Source organism: Euphorbia lathyris, chromosome 3 (genome assembly GCF_963576675.1).
Source record: "Euphorbia lathyris chromosome 3, ddEupLath1.1, whole genome shotgun sequence".
Classification (NCBI taxonomy): Eukaryota; Viridiplantae; Streptophyta; class Magnoliopsida; order Malpighiales; family Euphorbiaceae; genus Euphorbia; species Euphorbia lathyris.
The window spans coordinates 9,527-28,731 of record NC_088912.1 but is presented as its reverse complement, the minus strand read 5'-3'; the positions used below and the strand labels follow the sequence as shown (position 1 = coordinate 28,731).

Here is a 19,205-nt window from a genome sequence, read left to right as displayed (position 1 = left end):
CATAAAGGTGAAAAGTAAATAATTAATTACCAGGTGCACAGACCTCCGATTCACAGTCTGTTTCAGCCTGCGTTTCTGCCAGGAGGTGACCAATACCCCAAGAATATGACTCCAGATGACAGTCGAAATTTTACAGAACAGTGGCGCCAGTCAAAATACAGACAACAGTCAACAGAAAGATAATTCTCAGTCTGAAGTGTTCCAAACAAACGGGTAAGCACGTTCCTACAAAATAACTCAAATACCCGAGACAATAGCTCCAGTGAAAATACAGACGACAGTGTTTTAGAATTCAGAATCGTTAGAAAGAACCTTTTTGCTTTTGAGCCATCTTACCTTCGATCCACGATCAAGGTTGCTTTTGAGCCATCTTACCTACGGTCCACGACCGAGGTAGCTTTTGAGCCATCTTACCTACGGTCCACGACCGAGGTAGCTTTTGAGCCATCTTACCTTCGGTCCACGACTGAGGTTGCTTTTGAGCCATCTTACCTACGGTCCACGATCGAGGCTGCTTTTGAGCCATCTTACCTTCGATCCACGATCAAGGCTGCTTTTGAGCCATCTTACCTTCGATCCACGATCAAGGTTGCTTTTGAGCCATCTTACCTACGGTCCACGACTGAGGTAGCTTTTGAGCCATCTTACCTACGGTCCACGACCGAGGTAGCTTTTGAGCCATCTTACCTACGGTCCACGACCGAGGTTGCTTTTGAGCCATCTTACCTACGGTCCACGACCGAGGTTGCTTTTGAGCCATCTTACCTACGGTCCACGACCGAGGCTGCTTTTGAGGCATCTTACCTACGGTCCACGACCGAGGTAGCTTTTGAGCCATCTTACCTATGGTCCACGACCGAGGTTGCTTTTGAGCCATCTTACCTACGGTCCACGATCGAGGTAGCTTTTGAGCCATTTTACCTACGGTCCACGACCGAGGTTGCTTTTGAGCCATCTTACCTTTGATCCACGATCAAGGTTACTTTTGAGCCATCTTACCTTCGGTCCACGACCGAGGTTGCTTTTGAGCCTTCTTACCTTTGGTCCACGATCGAGGTTGCTTTTGAGCCATTTTTTACCCACGATCGATTTAGAGACTAGGGTCGCTAGAAAGAGCTGTTTACCCGCGGTTGATTTAGGCTAGGATCCTTAAGGAAAACGTCCGTCGACAGCCGATTCGAAGGTAGAGACAAAGGGGATCGAAGACGAAGCTGGAGTACGCAGTGCAAAGATCAGGTATTCTTCCTCCTACTCTATATGTGTCTTTTACTTTAATATATTTCCATTGCATGTGCCGTGTTAGCAAAAAACGTTTTCAAAACACACGCATCACTGTCAAAATAGAAAAGTAGGGGCAACTTTAGACACCGAGTCGGAGGACCTGTGACGAAAACCTGTAACAAGACGGTCGAAGCGGATGATTCCGGAAGTTTTAAAACAAAAATATATAATAAAAAAGGAATAAGTTAGTGGGAGTCGCGGTTGTCGAGTGGACGGCTCGCGAGCGCTCAGCGACATGGTGCGAACGCCTAGCGGCAGCCGACGCGCGTCCGATGATAGTTGGACGCGTGCTCGGCAGCGCGGGGCGCACGCTTGACGTCCGCTGGGCGCGCGCGCCCGACGGCCGTTGGGCGAGCGCCCAACGATGTGGGGCAAACGTCCAACGTAGGTGGGGCGGGCGCCCGACGTCTGTTGGGCGGACGCCCAACATCGCCCAACGGATGTTGGGTGTCCGCCCAACGACGTTGGGCGAACGCCCAACGCCTGTTGGGCGTGCGACCAACGAGAGTTGGGCGTTCGCCCAACCAGGTTGGGCGTTCGCCCAACATAAGTTGGGCGTCCGCCCAACTAGGTTGGGCATCTGCCCAACCTGCTTTGGGCGACGCCCAATCTTAATCGGGCGTTGCCCAAAGTCTCCGGGGATCCGTGCCTATAAAAGGCATGGATCCCCATGCATTTGAGGGAGGGGGATTCTTGGAGCTTTCTCACTCTAGACATTTTTAGAGAGAGAAAGTTAATTTTTTGGAGAAAATATTTTTTTTCCCAAAAAAATCCAAATTTTCCAAAGTTGAATATTTTATCGAAAACACAAAAAAAAAACGCCGAAAATCATAACTCGTGGAATCAAATGATTTCGACTGTCAGATACCGATCTTAAGGTATTATCCGAGGACTAGACTCATTTTATTTTATTTAAATTATTTTCCTTTATTTATTTTTATGTTATAGTTTTTTTTATTTATTTCGTCTTTTATTTATCACGTTTTATTTATTATTCCGTATTTATTTAATTTTCGTCACGTGTTAAATAAACGTTCGGTTTTGTTTTGAAATAAAAACCTCGTTTTAATATCCCAATACGAACCGGGATCCGATTCAAAGGTAGTTCGGGAATTAAAAAACGTTGTAATTATAAGTTTTCGAAAATATTTCTAAATAATGTTTTAAAAATAAAACGTCATTTTAGCGGATCTCCGTTATAGACTATGATCCAATTTTGGTAGTTCGAGGACCCAAAACGATAGAATAGATCTAATCTAAAGCTTTTGAATAAATCTGGAAACTTCTGGACTGTTTCTGTAATTCTGCCTTTTCTGTCGCTAACAGCAGATTGGCGACGGATTTTCCATCAGTAATCTACTGGAATCCGAAAATTCCATTTTTAACCCTCTTTTCTCTTCTTTTTTTACATTTCCACTTGTATATATACGTATTTAATTATGTTATGTATTTGTAAAAATTATTTTTGAGTCCTATGACTATTAATTACGTATTATGTAGCTATATATTTCGTATTTGGGTTTAATTCATTTGGATTTGGTTTGGTAAGGTATGATATTCCTATATATATAGTTTTGGCACATTTAAGTTATATTAGCTATTATTTAGGGTGAAAACTATTTTCTATAGGTTTATTACTTAAAACCATTTGGAACCCAATGTTATTCTTCCCATTTATGAGTTTGGTTCATTGTTTTTACATGGTTTGAATTAGAATAAATAGGTATTATATGTAGTACTCTTTTTCATTTTCTTTATTATATCATATAGTATTTCTTACTCCTTTTTATCTATGGGTATATCCTTATTTTTAGATAAAATTATATATATATATATATATATATATGTATTTCTATTTTATTTTTGTGTATATGTATATATTCCAAATGAGTTTTACTTGGTGAATTTTGGTTTAATTGGTTCATTAGTGTAATTATGTTCAAGTGGAGGATAATTGAGTGAAAAAGGGGAAAATAAAAAACAAAAAGAGAATTTAATTTGTTTGTTTAAATTAAAGTTTTTCTAGATATTCCTAAAGTGTAAATAACGTTTTCTTGACGTTTTTTAAACCATTTCCAAAATATCACGTGTTGAAACCTTAATCCGTTCCAACGACGGATTAGGCGAACCTTGTAATTAAAATCGTTTTCATTGTAAATAATAGAGTTTTGAATCGTTTTCCTAACTAAATGGTTTGTACAAAATAAATGGACTTGTATGCTTAACCACGTTTTTGGAGTTAAAGTGTTTATTCCACATTTTCAAACACTCGAGTCGTTCCAACGGCGATTCGAGTCGATGTCATGTAAATCAACGGGGTTTTGAAACGTACCTAAATCGTTACAACGGCGATTAAGGTACGAACCATGTAAATAAACTCGTTTTGGGGAATGAGATTAGCTAAGAGTTAGTGTATAATATAAAGCATAAATCACGTTGTAAACAAATCAATTCTTTCTTCTCCCTCTTCTCTCTCCTATGTATTTTTAATTCATGTAAATGGGTGATTCTTTATTAAAGTGGCTTTTAATGACATGCTCAAAACGGTTTTCAAAGCGAGAAAGAAAAGGTTTCAAATGAATTTTAAACTTAAAGAAATATGCGATTAGTTCGTTATCGCCTAACACGCTGAGTAGGAGGGCGGTGGTTCATAACCGGGCGATGTCGGGGTGCCTAGTAGCCTTTCTCCAGAAAGGAGCTAGCCTTCTCGGCTCGTACCTAAGTTTCCCGAACCCTCACCGGTCTCCCGCAAGGGATCAGTGTTCATTTTCCCATTCGTGGGTGGCGACTCTTCCATACTCCGAGCTCCGGTCCTACCGAGCAGCTTGATTCCAAAATTGGTTGCTTTCGGCGCTAATCACCGCTTACGTCGCCATGAGGTGTCCACCCCCGGTCCGCTCGGGCGAGGCCGTTCGTCACCTTATCTAACAGCAGGTATATATATATTTGATTTTTGGGGTATACTTCTGCTGTGATCCCGATATTCCAGGTACCGATCAAGGGTGTTTTGGGAGGCTTCAACATCCACTATTCATTGGAGAACGTTGAAAATTCTACAGAAATAGTGTAAGTTTTTTATGTAAAAATATTTAAAAGAAAATATCAATTTAGTACTTAAAATCACGATAAGCATTTATAAAAGCATTCTGTAAATCCTGAATTCATCACTGCTGATACGAGACTTTTGATTGTATAACATAATGTGGGGTTTTGATTGTATAGCATAATGTTGAAATTAAGTTTTGTTTGGAAGGTTGAAATTTGAAGTTTAGATCAGAGTGTAATGGATAACAGTTTCATTTTTATTATTACTTTACTTTAATCTCTACTTTCAGGTGTTCAAATGTTATTCCTTTTGTTTAGGTTGTTTTAATAATTTTACAAAATTGTTTTTATTTTTCATGTTTTCTAAAAAGTTTATTAGAGATAAAATAATTCATATTTATAATTGTATATAGCTCTACTCCTATCTTTATAATTTTAAAATTTGTTTAGGCAGTTACATATGTAAACAAAAATAAATAATTTTAATTTTATGAGTTTTAAATAGTTTTCCATATATACAGTGGGGTAGGTGAGTGGGGGTAAGTGAAGGTTACCAGATCTGTATATATACAATAGGGTTGAGTGTTGCACTCAATGCATATTACACACCTCCTTGAAAGAGAGAATGATATCTATGGTTATTCTGGCTAAGATTACAGATGTGGTCGGCAATAACTAAACATAAAGGAGGAGGTGTTTTTTCTTCTAGTTATATAGTGGATCGCGGGTGACATTCTGCAATTTTAGCCATCTGAGTAGTCTTTCTTTAGACAAAGAGTGGTGGGGAACACCATTTTCAACTTTTTTCATATGAAATCTTTCACTTTCATAAGATCAGGTGAGTTTTTTTTTTCTCTTGCGCAGGTATATATGATATATATGTGATTTTTGGGGCATACTTCTGTTGTGATCCCCATATGCATGGACGGATCAAGGGTGTTTTGGGAGGCTTCAACATCCACTATTCATGGGAGAACACCAAACGGTGTATTTTTTATGTAAAAATATTTAAAAGAAAATATCAATTTCGCACTTAAAATCACGATAAACATTTATAAAAGTACTCTGTAAATCCTGGATTCATCACTGCTGATACGAGACTTTTGATTGTATAACATAATGTGGGTTTTGATTGTATACCATAATGTTGAAATTAAGTTTTGTTTGGAAGGTTGAAATTTGAAGTTTAATTCTGAAATATTTTTCATTCGTTCTGTAGTGAAAATAAGTTTCACATCGCTAAACTAAAAGTTCTATAATTATATAAAAATTAGTAATTATGTTAGAAAGAAAAAAACTAAAATAGAAAAATAACTGATTTATCATTATAAAATAGGTTCCGTATATGGGTAATTTACAAAGTTAGATTTTTTTAATTTCTCTAAATGACTTCCTTTTGGAGTAAATAGCTACAATAACAATTTTTGAACTACAACCTGAAGTTGCACACCGTGCAAACCACATATCCGTATTTGTAAATTTTTAAACCACGAATTTACGTTTGCAAAAAGGCAAAGGACATAATTTTTTTTACTTTACTCCAATAATTATATAGCTGGTAACTGTTTCGTTCTCGATGAATTGTATCAAAGGATTAGTTGATTTTTATTGGTTCAGTAAAAAAAAACTTAGTTAAATTTTACTTATAAAAAATTAGAGTGTAAAAACTAGTGTTCCAAGACCTCTAAAATGCTTGAGTCGTTCCTGTCGAGTTCTAAATTTTTCTATACAAATTTCACAATTTATTCAATTAAATGTGGGTAAGAGCTGACCACACGATTTTACAGAATTATGTAAAGCTATATATTTTTCTATTAATTTTTTTTTTTGCAGAACCACCGTGTCCAAGTTGGTATAAACATTACTATAACTCTTTGGTATAGAATTGTGGTTACCTTTGCTATTGATTGACAGAGGAAGGAATAGGAAAAGAGTGTACAAGAAGTTCTCCTGCACAGGATCCCAAATTTAAGGGGCCCAATTTATTTTATTATACAAATCTAAATAAATTATTGTTATTAACTATTATGTGCAATTTAGTTTGGATACTAGTCTAGGATATGGCAGTTCAAGAGGCTATGAACATCTTCAACAAGCGTTGGGTTATTGGTATTGGTGGTTCTATATTAACAAAAAGATATTACAATTCAAGACTTATTGGTTGGCCAAAACCCTAGAGGTTATAGGGTGATCAAAACATTAAATTTCACAAAAAAAAACTTATTAATGAAGCTAGAAACAACATCTTCTTTCTGATAAATCTTAGATTTAAGAAGTTATATGTGAGCACGACTGTTCTATGGCTGTTTTCTATGTTATCTGCATTGGCTAAAGAAGAACTTATCAATTGGATTTTTTAATAATGGAAAGATTGCTTAATTTAGAAAATGACACCTTAACATGTTGCTCTCATATTGAGCCAAGTAGATAAATAGTGTTTTAGAATTATGACAAGTATTTGCTTTTGTTCCGCTTTATATATATATATAGATAACATATTTAGAATTAAGTTTAATAATCTGATTTAGTTGTAATTTAATAACTAGTTACCATTTTTTAACAAAAAAAAAAACAAAAATAAACCTTGTGGTTTGAGCCATTTTGAAACATAAACTATGTGATTTAAAAGTTAACAAATAGGTTGTTAGGCCATCTCCAACCATCTACTTTACTTTTTCTACTTCAACTCAATTTTTTCCTAGACTAGTATCCAAACTAAATTGCACTTTTGCTTATAGATTTATCAAAGATTTTAGAAAGCATGATAAAAAGAATTTTAAGGAGAGCCAGAATTTGATTGAAAAAACATCACCATAAAAGTATAGTAAATATTTTAAAATTGCAAGATTATACAGAAAAAATATTATAGAAGAACGGGAAGGAATGAACATTGCAAACATGTCAAAATGGACAATAGATTATGACAACAACAACTTCCAAACATTATTATCAAGCAATTATAAAGGTATGTTTGTAAATTTAAAATATTTTAAAAGAAAATATTAATATCATTATTGTCACGTCCGTGTCCTTAATTTTTTATTTATTATACCCCGAACCCTAAGTTATATTATATTCGTTTTAGGATTGGTCGATTAATTGGATATTATAGGTATAATTTAGAGGGTAATTGAATATTTTTAGAAGTAATTATAACTTTAGAGTGAATTTTAAAAGAAATTAGATTTTGAGGGACCAAAAATAATATTTTATAATTATTATATTGGGCTATATAAAGCCTTATTTTCAGTATTTGGATCATTTAGATACAATGCATTAGCTTCTACATCCTTCTCCTCCATTCTCTCTCCACCTTCCACCACCCACCAAAACAGGGCAGCTCCACCGTTTTGGGTGTTTCCGGAGATCTAACCGTCGAAATGACCTCACATTTTTACTGGAGACTCTAGACACATAGAACCAACTTCTGACCGGAGGGATTTTGATTTGGAGGTGTGTGTGCAGAGAATACGGGCTAGGCAGATTGTGAGGAAGATTTAGGGTTTTGTGGTGTTATTCTCAAAATTAGGCTAAGGTAAGTAACTACCAACTAGTTTTTGGGTTGCATGTATAAATATATATATATATTGAGTTATAAATCTCCATGAAGTTATCTCCTAAGGGTTTTCCTAGAAATGATTTGAGTATTGGTTGTTGATTTGAGTTTGTGCTCAAGTTTGAAGGAAATGAGTTTACAATGGTAATTTTGGACAATTTTGATTCATACTTTGATGTTGAATTGGTTTTCTTAAGAGTTTAATTGTTATTTAGTTAAATTTATGTTGAATTGGTTTTGCTTAAGAGTTTAATGGTTATTTAGTTCAATTGGTGTTGAATTGGTTTTCTTAAAGGTGAAAGCGTTATTTGGGTTCAATTGATTGAGTTGAATTTCTTTAAGGGTTATAATGTTGTTTTGGTTCAATTAGTGTTCAATTGGATTTCTTTAGGGTTTTAAGTACTATTTTGGTGCACTTAAGTTCAATTGATGTTGAATTGAATTTCTTAAAGGGTTTTAATGCTATTTTGGTTCAATTGGATTTCTGTAGAGGTTTAATTACTATTTCGGTTTAGTTAAGTTCAATTATGTTGAATTGAATTTCTTTAAGGGTTAAATGATATTTTGGTTCAATTGGTGTTAAATTGGTTTTTTTCAGGGGTTCAATTGCTATTTTGGTTCAGTTAATGTTGGATTTTGATTTATGGAGGATTGTAGCAAAGTTTGACCTATTGATGAGAAAGTGTATACAATTGAAATTTGGTTGGATTTTGGGTAAAGTTTGTATCAATCCGGAGTAGTCCGGACGAGTGGTTTGATATTTGAAGACCATGTTCAGTGAGGAACATGACCTGTGTACACAGTCTAAAGATCGAGTCGGGTATTGGCAGCGAAGTGTTGGGTAAGACCAATACGGGATTAGACATGGTTAAAGAGACGTCTCGATTATGTTTGTGTATTATGGATTGATTTACGATGGGATACTCAGTGATGGATATGATGTTGAATTTGATTCAAATTTTGGTTTTTAGTAAATGTTTATACAAAAATCGTTACGTTTCGGTTAAGTTTGATTTGAGGTTATTGATTATAACTCTGTTTTAGTTGGATGTTGTTTACAAGTTAATAAGTTTAAGGTTTGTTTTGGATTAAATGTTTTCACAAATGTATACATATAGCTATTTTGAGTAAAAACTAGTTTCTGTAGTTGATAGTTTCTTACTGAGATTTTTGTTTCATATTTTCAAATGTTTTAATGTTTTTAGGCGAAGAAGTACGAGGTATTGAGGGAAGTGTTCAGCACTAGGCGAGGATTGGATACCGCCACGATTGTCCAAGTCGTCTTCTAATACCATTTTGTACATGTAGATATAGGTTTGTTTTTGTGCTTGTGAATGTTTAGGCACCCGAGTTGCCAATTTTGAAAGGATAAAGAAGTTGTGGTATGCCAGATTTTGGTTTGAATGTCCAATTATGGTGTTAATTTGTGAGGTTAGACAAATTAAAAGTTAACATATTAGAGTTGGAGTAATTTTTCAAGTTTCAAACTCGTTTTGGTAAAAAGCACGGAAAAAAGATTTGGTAATTGGAAATTATAAGTGATTTTTGACCTATTCTAAATGTAAAAGTATATTTTGAAAATGATTCTTAAGTTTCTTATTGCATTTATATCACATATAATTAGGGTAAATTTGCACTCATGGCTCCTCAACTTTGGCATTACTAACAGGATGATGGTCCTGAACTTCAAATCCAGACATAGAAGTCCCTGAATTTTGACATATACTAACATAAAAGTCCTCTTACAAGTGTAAATACCATTTAACCACGTGAAATACCAGCAAATCACTTTTTGATTGGTCATCGTGCTAGTAACCTAAACATTTAGGGGCCATCATTAGTAAAGGAGTGTGAAACACCAACATTTCACGCAGTCAATTGGCATTTACATTGGTCAATGCGCATGTGGAATTTTATGTTAGTATAAGTCAAAGTTCACAAAGTTTTATGTCCAATTTTGAAGTTCAGGGTCATCATGTCACAAACACCAAAGTTGAGGGGCCATATTGGTATATCTTTGAAACCATGTCTAGCTTTATGGTGGCAATATTTGCAACCACTAAATTGTTTGCAAAGTTATAAACCGTTTCTCTGCAACCACTATTTGATTTCAAAGTCCAAGAAGAAAAATTTGTTCATGTCACTCTAGCTAATACACGCAAGAATCAATTAGATCTAACACTTTATATTTTAATGAATAATTTAAACAACTCTTTAGAATGAAAGGAACAAGAGGAGTGGACTTGGATTAATATTACTATGATGGGAGGGATTAGATGCAAAAGATGCTACTTTTGCACATGATGCAAAAGATGGTCCCCCTAAGTTGTGTTGTAATATGAGTCAGATTATGCAATTTGAAGCATGAATATCCTGAAGCGATTTGAGGTTGAGATAATAAAAACTCTTAATGAAGTCTATACTCCATTTGGAGTGAAGTGCATAGCTACAGGAGTACTTTTGATAGACTCACCTATATGAATGTGGAAGTGAAGCCGCTTCCTATGAGTTTAGGGAAAAACTCTAGAGCATTCATTAAACCGGGATAGACGTGCATGGCCATAAACGCACGGGCTACTAGAACTACACTCTGAAAAGGTTATGGCGTGATATACATCAGAGATAGAGTTCAAGACTACGAGTCACTCTAGTAAAATCTGAACTATACTCACTACGCAAAGGTTCAAATCGAAAGATACCTCTGTTTATGTCTGACCTTATGTAACTGCTCAGTAAAACGATTTCAAAAATTCTAGTGGGGGATTGTTGGGCTTAGCCCAAGTTATAATTTATGAAATAAAGCCCACTCAAGTGTCTTTATGTTTTTTCAAGTGAAAAACATCCCACATTGCTTTCAAAGCACTTGGTGGAGATGTTTATAAAGAAGGTCCTCACATGCTTGGGGTGTGCCCCAAGGGGTACCCACTTTTGTGAAAGGGTGAGGACCTATCTCCTTGGTTGACCACCACACGCGCGCCGTCCGTCCGACCGAACCGGGCTGGGCCGGGTTGGGTTGGTGTGGTGTAAAATGTATATTTTTTTATTAAAAAAAATTAATAATATTTTTATTATTATTTTTTATTAATTTTGGAAATAATTTTTTTATTTAATTATTTACATTCTGATTCAGTCTTTGTGAACGTTATTAATAACGTCTCTTTTGCTCTGAACGTGTCTTCACCAACCCAGTCTTCCTGATTTTCCTCCTTCAACTTCTCCATGTAATCAGAGCTCAACAGCTCTTTCCTTCCTGTATAAATAGGTGAGTCTGGCTCACAGAAAATCACAATTTGAATTCATTCTTTCTCCTTTACGATTACAAAAACTGAGCAAGTTACAGAGAGTGTATTATAGAAACGATTTTTGTACGGTGCAATACAAAATCGTAATTAAGAGGGCTGTTTTATCCTGGAGGCGACCGAAGTTCATACTGTTTGTTAATTTCCGGCAGTTCCGCGAACGTCTTAAAGAAAGAGACATTGTCCGCGACTCTGCCCATTTAATTTTTGTTCGGTCTGTTCCTATTTTATGAGTTCGTGATTCAACACAATATGTGTGTAAGGTCAGCATCTTGAAGTTTATTCGTGTTATGTGATTTATATATTCCACGTGCACACAGAAATGTTAATTGTGTGCGTCTCAAAAGGTTCGAAGTCTGAATTCGTCATTTTCTCTTTTTATTAGCAGGCTTGCAGTGACCGGGTTCTTAGAGGAGCTCACGAGTGGGAACAACATAAACTGGGTCGAAGCCATCGAAAACCACTTTCTTCAATTCGAAAGTCACGAGGAGCGAATCGTTCAGCTGTATCTAATGACTGAGTTCGAGGATCTGGATCAATGAACTCGAATGCTCTCAACGACTTCCATTCACAATTTGTGTATAGAATGAAAAGCTAGCTGATCGAGGAAGGTAAGAAACAGAGACTTGCATTTAGTATCATGTATTGGTAATAGAAAATGTGCTCAATAGATGAAAAAAAGGGAACTAATTGAAAGACAACAAGTTTGTGCCTTTCTTTACGAAGGTTGTAGAACGCTATTTTCTTTCAATAAAATCAATAGATTTTTTATTTTATTTATGTAAAGTGTGACGTAATTCGTGTAGCAAAAGATGAACTAATAGATCTTCCGTCAAACTTATTGAGTGTTTGACTTGCTTTGTCTAATGCCTGATTCTTAATCCGACTTTCTTTCTATCTCCCAAAATCATAATCGGTATCAACTGACAATTGAGGTTTTTTTGTTGTTTCGTAAATTAGTGTATCTGATATAGGAGCATCCTCTAAGAAGAAGGATTTAGCTCCAGATTTATACGTAATTGCATATGCATTATCGACACTTACTATAATTTATCAGCTCAACTAGTAGAAACATGTTATGGGTTGTGATTTCAGGTAGTTTTCACATTAATGTGAATCATGGCTTTTAGATCCATTGTTAAATTGTTTCGTAAAAAGGTTACGAAATTTTGGTAGCTTCCAACACTATCGAGATTGGTTGAAATACATAAGTATCACAGTCGGGTAGTTGATTACTAATAAGCTTTAAGGAGGTGCATGCAGTCTAAAATGGAAAAAAAGTTCAAATATAAAACTATAGATAGTTTTAGTCACTTGAAAAATACATAAAACCATGTTGAGCAATTTACCAAATATTAGAAAAAAGAGAGCATAATTTGCGGGTTAAAACTTGTTTCTTCCACACAAATCTAATATTAGAAAAAAAAATATATGGTTCCACTTTCACACATATTTATAAGTACAAATTAATGTATTATTTTCTTGAAAAAGAAGTAATAATCTTTACATTGTTGTTTCTTTTAAAATCACTACAAATGAATAGTGTTTTTGTCTGGAAATAATTCTCAACAATATAAAAAATTGACGAGTAAACATTTTTTAAGGAAAAATAATTCGCCACTAATTTTTTATACGCTCCATTTTTAAGTGTTTTTATTTTTATTTTTTATTTTGGGGTTTGTTTGTGATAATTAGATAATAAAGGAGGTTAATTTATAAAATAAATAAATATAAGGACTAAAGTAACTCTTTTTCCTTTGACTTTTAACACCGTTAGTCAATTTGGTATGTGTTTGCTAACGGAATGAACCTCAAGGTACCACTTTGTAAACTTTTAAACCACATGAGTGTTGTTCGAAAACAGATGTAACCACAAGGTTTATTTTTGTACTTTTCCCCTAAAATTTACCTTGTTTTAAAAAAAAAACCTAAATAGAAGTTTTAAAAGCCCAAAACAACTAAGGGTCCGTTTGGTTTACCTGCTGTTTGCTGTTACGGTTTGCTATTTGCTGTTTGAAAAGGCTGCTGTTCCAAAAAGCAGGGATTCCCTGCTTTTATAAAAAGCTACTTTTCGGCTACAAAAGGCAAACAGAAGGTGTCTAACCAAACACCTTAAACTCTCCTTTTCAAAGTAAAAAGGCAAACAAGAGGTCGAAAAGCAGCTACCAAACACCCCCTAAGTCTTCTTCGTCCAACATTCTTTAGCCCAAGTAGAAAGACAATATGTATAAAAAGTTTTTATTAAAAACCTAACAAAATAAATGCTTTTTTCAAGGAATTCAATACAAAAAGAAGATTGATTTGTATATGTATTTTAAAGTCCAATTATCATATATAATATACGATTATAGAAAAAGTCTTTGCTTGTGATTCAAAAACACATAGTGATATCGGATGGTTTTCACAGGCGATGTCTTGGCTTTTAGATTCACTTTGTAAATTGTTTCATAAAAAGGTTACGAAATTTTGGTAGCTTCCAACACTGCCTCGATTGATTGTAAATGTCACATTTATCTCATGAATCTACAATTGGTTATAAGTATTTCATTAATCTTTAAACTTGGTTAAACTGACATTTATCCCATGCATCTACGTTGCAAAAAAGAGAGGATTTCAACAAATTGAAATATATATTACTTAAGGTTTAGGTGGTTAATAAGTTATTGTAAACAAATTTAAGGGGTGAATAAGTTATTTTAAGTATGGTTCGAGGACTAACATGGTCTTTTATATGTTCAGGAGATCAACGACTTTTGGGACCAAGTTCAAGAGCAAGATGCGTCAAAATGGATTATCTTGACATAATTTCGTAATGTACATTTATGTATTTTTGTGACAATATATAATAATAATAATTGTGTCAAACAGATCGATTGTTTAAAACGAATTGTATCTAAAGATTGAGTTGTCATATCAAAAAATTACAGCATTGTTAAGGTTTTATTCCACCAATGCTTCAAAGTCAAGTTCAATGATTCTCAAAAACATCTAGAAATGTGTAATTTATTTTATTATATATATAGAAGTTGCATCATTACGCTTTTATATTATTTTTTTTTTACAGTTTATCTGATTTTTTGGTTCGAGACTCGTCAGGCACCTCCCAATTAAAGCTTTCTGTTAGAACTCGAACTCGAAATCAAAATCAAAACTTAAGGCTCTTAACCACTTAAGTTAACCTTAATTGACATTCAGCTTTTATATTTGGTGAGGTGTCAAACAATCAAATCAACACTAAAACTTTTGACTAGCAAATTTGCTGACATGTCAAACAATCAAATCAATATTTTTATTAATTCTTTTATATTTGTCTCATTAACATTTCAGTTTTTTCAAATTAATTACGTTCAAGTTTCTTCAAAATAATATTTAATCAATCACTCTTCTATAACGTTTAAGTTTCTTCAACTTAATGTCCAATTTTTTTTTATGAATAACTTAATGTCCAATTAATGAAAATAAAAACACTTAAAAGGGAGCGCTTAAAAAAATTGTGACCAATTTTATTTTCCTCAAAAAATGTTTAGTGGTCAATTTTTTTATATTATGAGAAATTGTTTCCACATAAAAACTCTATTCATTTGTATTGATTTTTTTAAAAATAAAAACAATGTAAAGAATATCATTTTTTTCGAAAAAATAATACATTAATTTATACTTGTAAATATGTGTGAAAGTGAAACCATATATATTTTTTTTTCTAATACTAGATGCATGTAAAAGAAACAAGTTTTAACCATCAAATTATGCTGTTTTTTCTTCTAATATGATAGACACTATGCTTACTTTATTTTTGACAAAGTAAACCTTACTTTGTGTGTTTTCACCATTGGATGATATATTATATATACATAATTACAATTATATTAGATATGCATTGCTCAACATGGTTTTATGTATTTTTCTGGTAACTAAAACTATCTTCTATAGTTTTATAATAGGCAATATTTGAACTTTTTTTTCCATTTTAGACTACATGCATCTCTTTAAAGCTATTAGTAATCAACTACCCAAGTGTGACATTTACAACCAATCTCGACAGTGTTGGAAGCTAACAAACTTTCTTAACCTTTTTACAAAATAATTTATAGAGTGAATCTAAAAGCCATGACATCACGTTATTGTGAAAACCATCCGAAATCACAAATCATAACATGTTTGTACTGGTTGAGCTGATAAATTATGATTAAAAAAAAGCTTTCAATCTCAGTAGAAATAAGTGTGGTTGATGATATGTGATTGGATATAAATCTGGAGCTAAATCCTTCTTAAAGGATGCTCCTATATCAGAAACTCTCCTTTTCGAAGGAACAACGAAAAAACCTCGATTATCAATTGATAGCAATTATAACAATTTGGGAGATAGAAAGAAAGTCAGATTAGTAATCAGGCATTAGACAAAGCAATTCAAACACTCAATAAGTTTGGCGGGAGATCTATTAGTTCTTCTTTTGGTACACGAATTGCGTAGACACACTTTAGTGAAATAAAATATAAAATTTAGTGATTTTACTGAAAGAAAATAACGTCATGCAATCTTTGTAAAGAAAGCTCCAAACTTATGGTTTTCAATTAGTTCCTCTTTTCTCATCTATTGAGCACATTTTCCATTACCAAAAAAGTAATTATATATTATATGATACTAAATGTAAGTCTTCTGTTTCGTACCTTCCTCGATCAGCTAGCTTTTCATTCTATACACGAATCATGAATGGAAGCCGTTGAGAGCATTCGATTTCATCAATCCAGATCCTCGAACTCAGTCATTAGATACAGCTGAAGGATTCGCTCCTTGTGACTTTCGAATCGAAGAAACACGTTTTCGATGGCTTCGACCCTGTTTATGTTGTTCCCACTAGTAAGCTCCTCTAAGAACCTGGTTACTGCAAGCCTGCCAATAAAAAGAAAAAAGAACGAATTAAGACTTCGAACCTTCATGCTAAAAGAGTTAGAAAATCTGAGATGCACACAATTAGCATTTTTGTCATCACGATGGAATATATAAATCATATAACACGAATAAACTTCAAAATGCTGACCTTACACACATATTGGGTCCAAAGGTTCCTTTCGATCAATTTCTTTCCAATGCTGTCACAAACTGAACTCGAATCACCCTGAAGAAAAGAAGTTATGATTTCCACAGCTGGTCCAACCACTTGTGCAGCCCATGATTCATCTGATTTGCCTGTAACAAAAACAAAATAGCCACTTATGTGATTCAGGGCAAGAAAATGATTTAATGCTAAAAATATATATCTGATTTATAAACAAATTGGGAAAATGACACATTTATGGTTATTAGCAAACTATTTCTTCGGTTATGGCAGAGTTAAAAGTATTTCTGAAAATCTGGTGTTTTTAGCTTCACCCATCAGTCTCTTAGGCGTGTATATTCGTCCATGATTCAAATTGGCAGATGGAGAAAAAGGAGATTCTAAAACTATAATCCGCCCTTCAAGAAGGCCATATAAACTCAGCCGCTTGTATGAAAGGCGGACTGTACCGATCCTCCACTTCCTTCTTCATTTCTTTTCCTTACTGCTAAAGTTTAATTTTTTTTCCCATAACAAAAATAAAAATTTATTATGTAATTGATACTTTTAATTTAAATGAAATTAAGTTTATATTATAGGGTGCGCCTGTCGCAAAGGCAAATGGGGGGAAGATATTCTCCTCCACCCGCTTGAGCAGTGGAGTCAGAGATTATCTGACTCCACACATTATTATATTGATGAATGTATTATGTCCGCCAATAATACCAATGAGATGATCAAATTCACCCCAAAGCCAGAAATATTTTCCCATCTCCTCTAGTTCTGGAAATACCATGGATAACCACCGCAAATGTGTCATTTTCCCTATAAACAAATAGGAAAAAGAAAGGCTGTACTTGAAATGGATTCAGTAGAATCAACATATTGTATATTCCATCCAAACAATGTTCGAAGCCGACTAAGTCTCCTCTTCTGTAAAAGGAAAATGCTTCTCTTATTAAAGATTCCACATTTATTATTGATTGGGACTGGAGCAGAATCCAGATAAATAAATAAATAAAACGAATTTGTATAAAATAATTAAAACCTAAAATCTGACATGTGAACTTACTTGACGACCAACAAACCTTCAGGTGTTCAAATTCACTTTCTCAATTGTTTCAACTAAAACATTCTTGAGTTTATCATCGGAGGAAAACAACATCTCCCTCGCATTATCTTTTAGCATCTCGTTATTGTTTGCTGACACCATTTCGCACCATTCATTGCTAGAATCACTTGCCTTATGAATCCTGTTTTTCAAGAGGTGAAGTTTCAGAAAATCCTCAAACTCCCTTACGCCGATCGCTTGCCGCAAACCTCGAGTGCAAACAGCATAAGGATTGAAAATTTCATTAACTTCACTGAGTAATCCAGCATTGATCATGCTATCTACGCTTTGTCCAACGTACTGATGGAATACCGGGATAGCAGCATCAACACAAATGAAACAGTAACGGAATCTGCAATTGTCAATCCGACCCCAGTTCTGTCAATATATGACATGACAACACGATTTACAGAGATAACCCATTTGACGCGACTTGTTTGACACAATAATTCTTATTGCATTTATATCACATATAATTAGGGTAAATTTGCACTCATGGCTCCTCAACTTTGGCGTTACTAAGGGGATGATGGTCCTGAACTTCAAATCCAGACATAGAAGTCCGTGAATTTTGACATATACTAACATAAAAGTCCTCTTACAAGTGTAAATACCATTTAACCACGTGAAATACCAACAAATCACTTTTTGATTGGTCATCGTGCTAGTAACCTAAACATTTAGGGGCCATCATTAGTAAAGGAGTGTGAAACACCAACATTTCACGCAGTCAATTGACATTTACATTGGTCAATGCGCATATGGAATTTTATGTTAGTATAAGTCAAAGTTCACAAAGTTTTATGTCCAATTTTGAAGTTAAGGGGTCATCATGTCACAAACACCAAAGTTGAGGGGCCATATAGGTATATCTTTGAAACCATATCTAGCTTTATGGTGGCAATATTTGCAACCACTAAATTGGTTGCAAAGTTATAAACCGTTTCTCTGCAACCACTATTTGATTTCAAAATCCAAGAAGAAAAATTTGTTCATGTCACTCTAGCTAATACAGGCAAGAATCAATTAGATCTAACACTTCATATTTTAATGAATAATTTAAACAACTCTTTAGAATGAAAGGAACAAGAGGAGTGGACTTGGATTAATATTACTATGATGGGAGCGATTAGATGCAAAAGATGGTACTTTTGCGGATAGTATTCCAAAACGCAATTTACTTGAGTAGTCTTGTTTTAGCTACCATTTCTTGATGAGAGAGGATATGGTTTTTTCTTAACGGCAATTCTCTTGGTCCTTTTGTTTTGTTAAAGAATTTGATGTTTTTTAAAGCTAAAATATAGTGGAAATAATTTGTCCCTATAGTTTAGCTTTTCGATTTCAATGAACATCAAATTCTTTAACAAAACAAAAAGATTATTTTAGTACTTAATGATTTGGCGCGTCACAAGCCAACTTTGACCCAGTCTGATCATTAGGCCCTTTAGTACCACAATTGCACTTGCAATAACAACAATACCATGCTTCTGTAGGAATTTTCGGCAATTCGGAAAAAAATAATCATTCATTTTTTCTTATATGCATAGTTCTTAAAGTTTTTATACTTGTTTTTTGGTGTTCCACCATAGCATAAATTAGAAGCAATACTTGATGATGTAGAAAATTCGACTCATAACTAACTTTCCACGTCAGTTTTCCAAACTTTGCATCAGATCAGATCATATGACTTTGTTGACACTAGAAATAAATTAAAGATACACTATGCCAAAAAACAGCTTCAGATGATGGTTTTTAATTATCATCCAGAAGAAAATAAAACTATCACGAGGCTTACTGTCGTCTGACACGTGTTATTTTGGAACGATTCAACACTAAATATCAAGTTGAAGGCTAAATCGATATTCAAACGTACACTA

The 19,205-nt window shown here is 34.1% G+C and overlaps 1 pseudogene; it reads right to left on the bottom strand.

The window, feature by feature from the left end:
• Window positions 1–15,940: 15,940 nt before the first annotated feature.
• Window positions 15,941–18,857, bottom strand: LOC136221937 (tRNA dimethylallyltransferase 2-like; annotated as a pseudogene).
• Window positions 18,858–19,205: the final 348 nt, after the last annotated feature.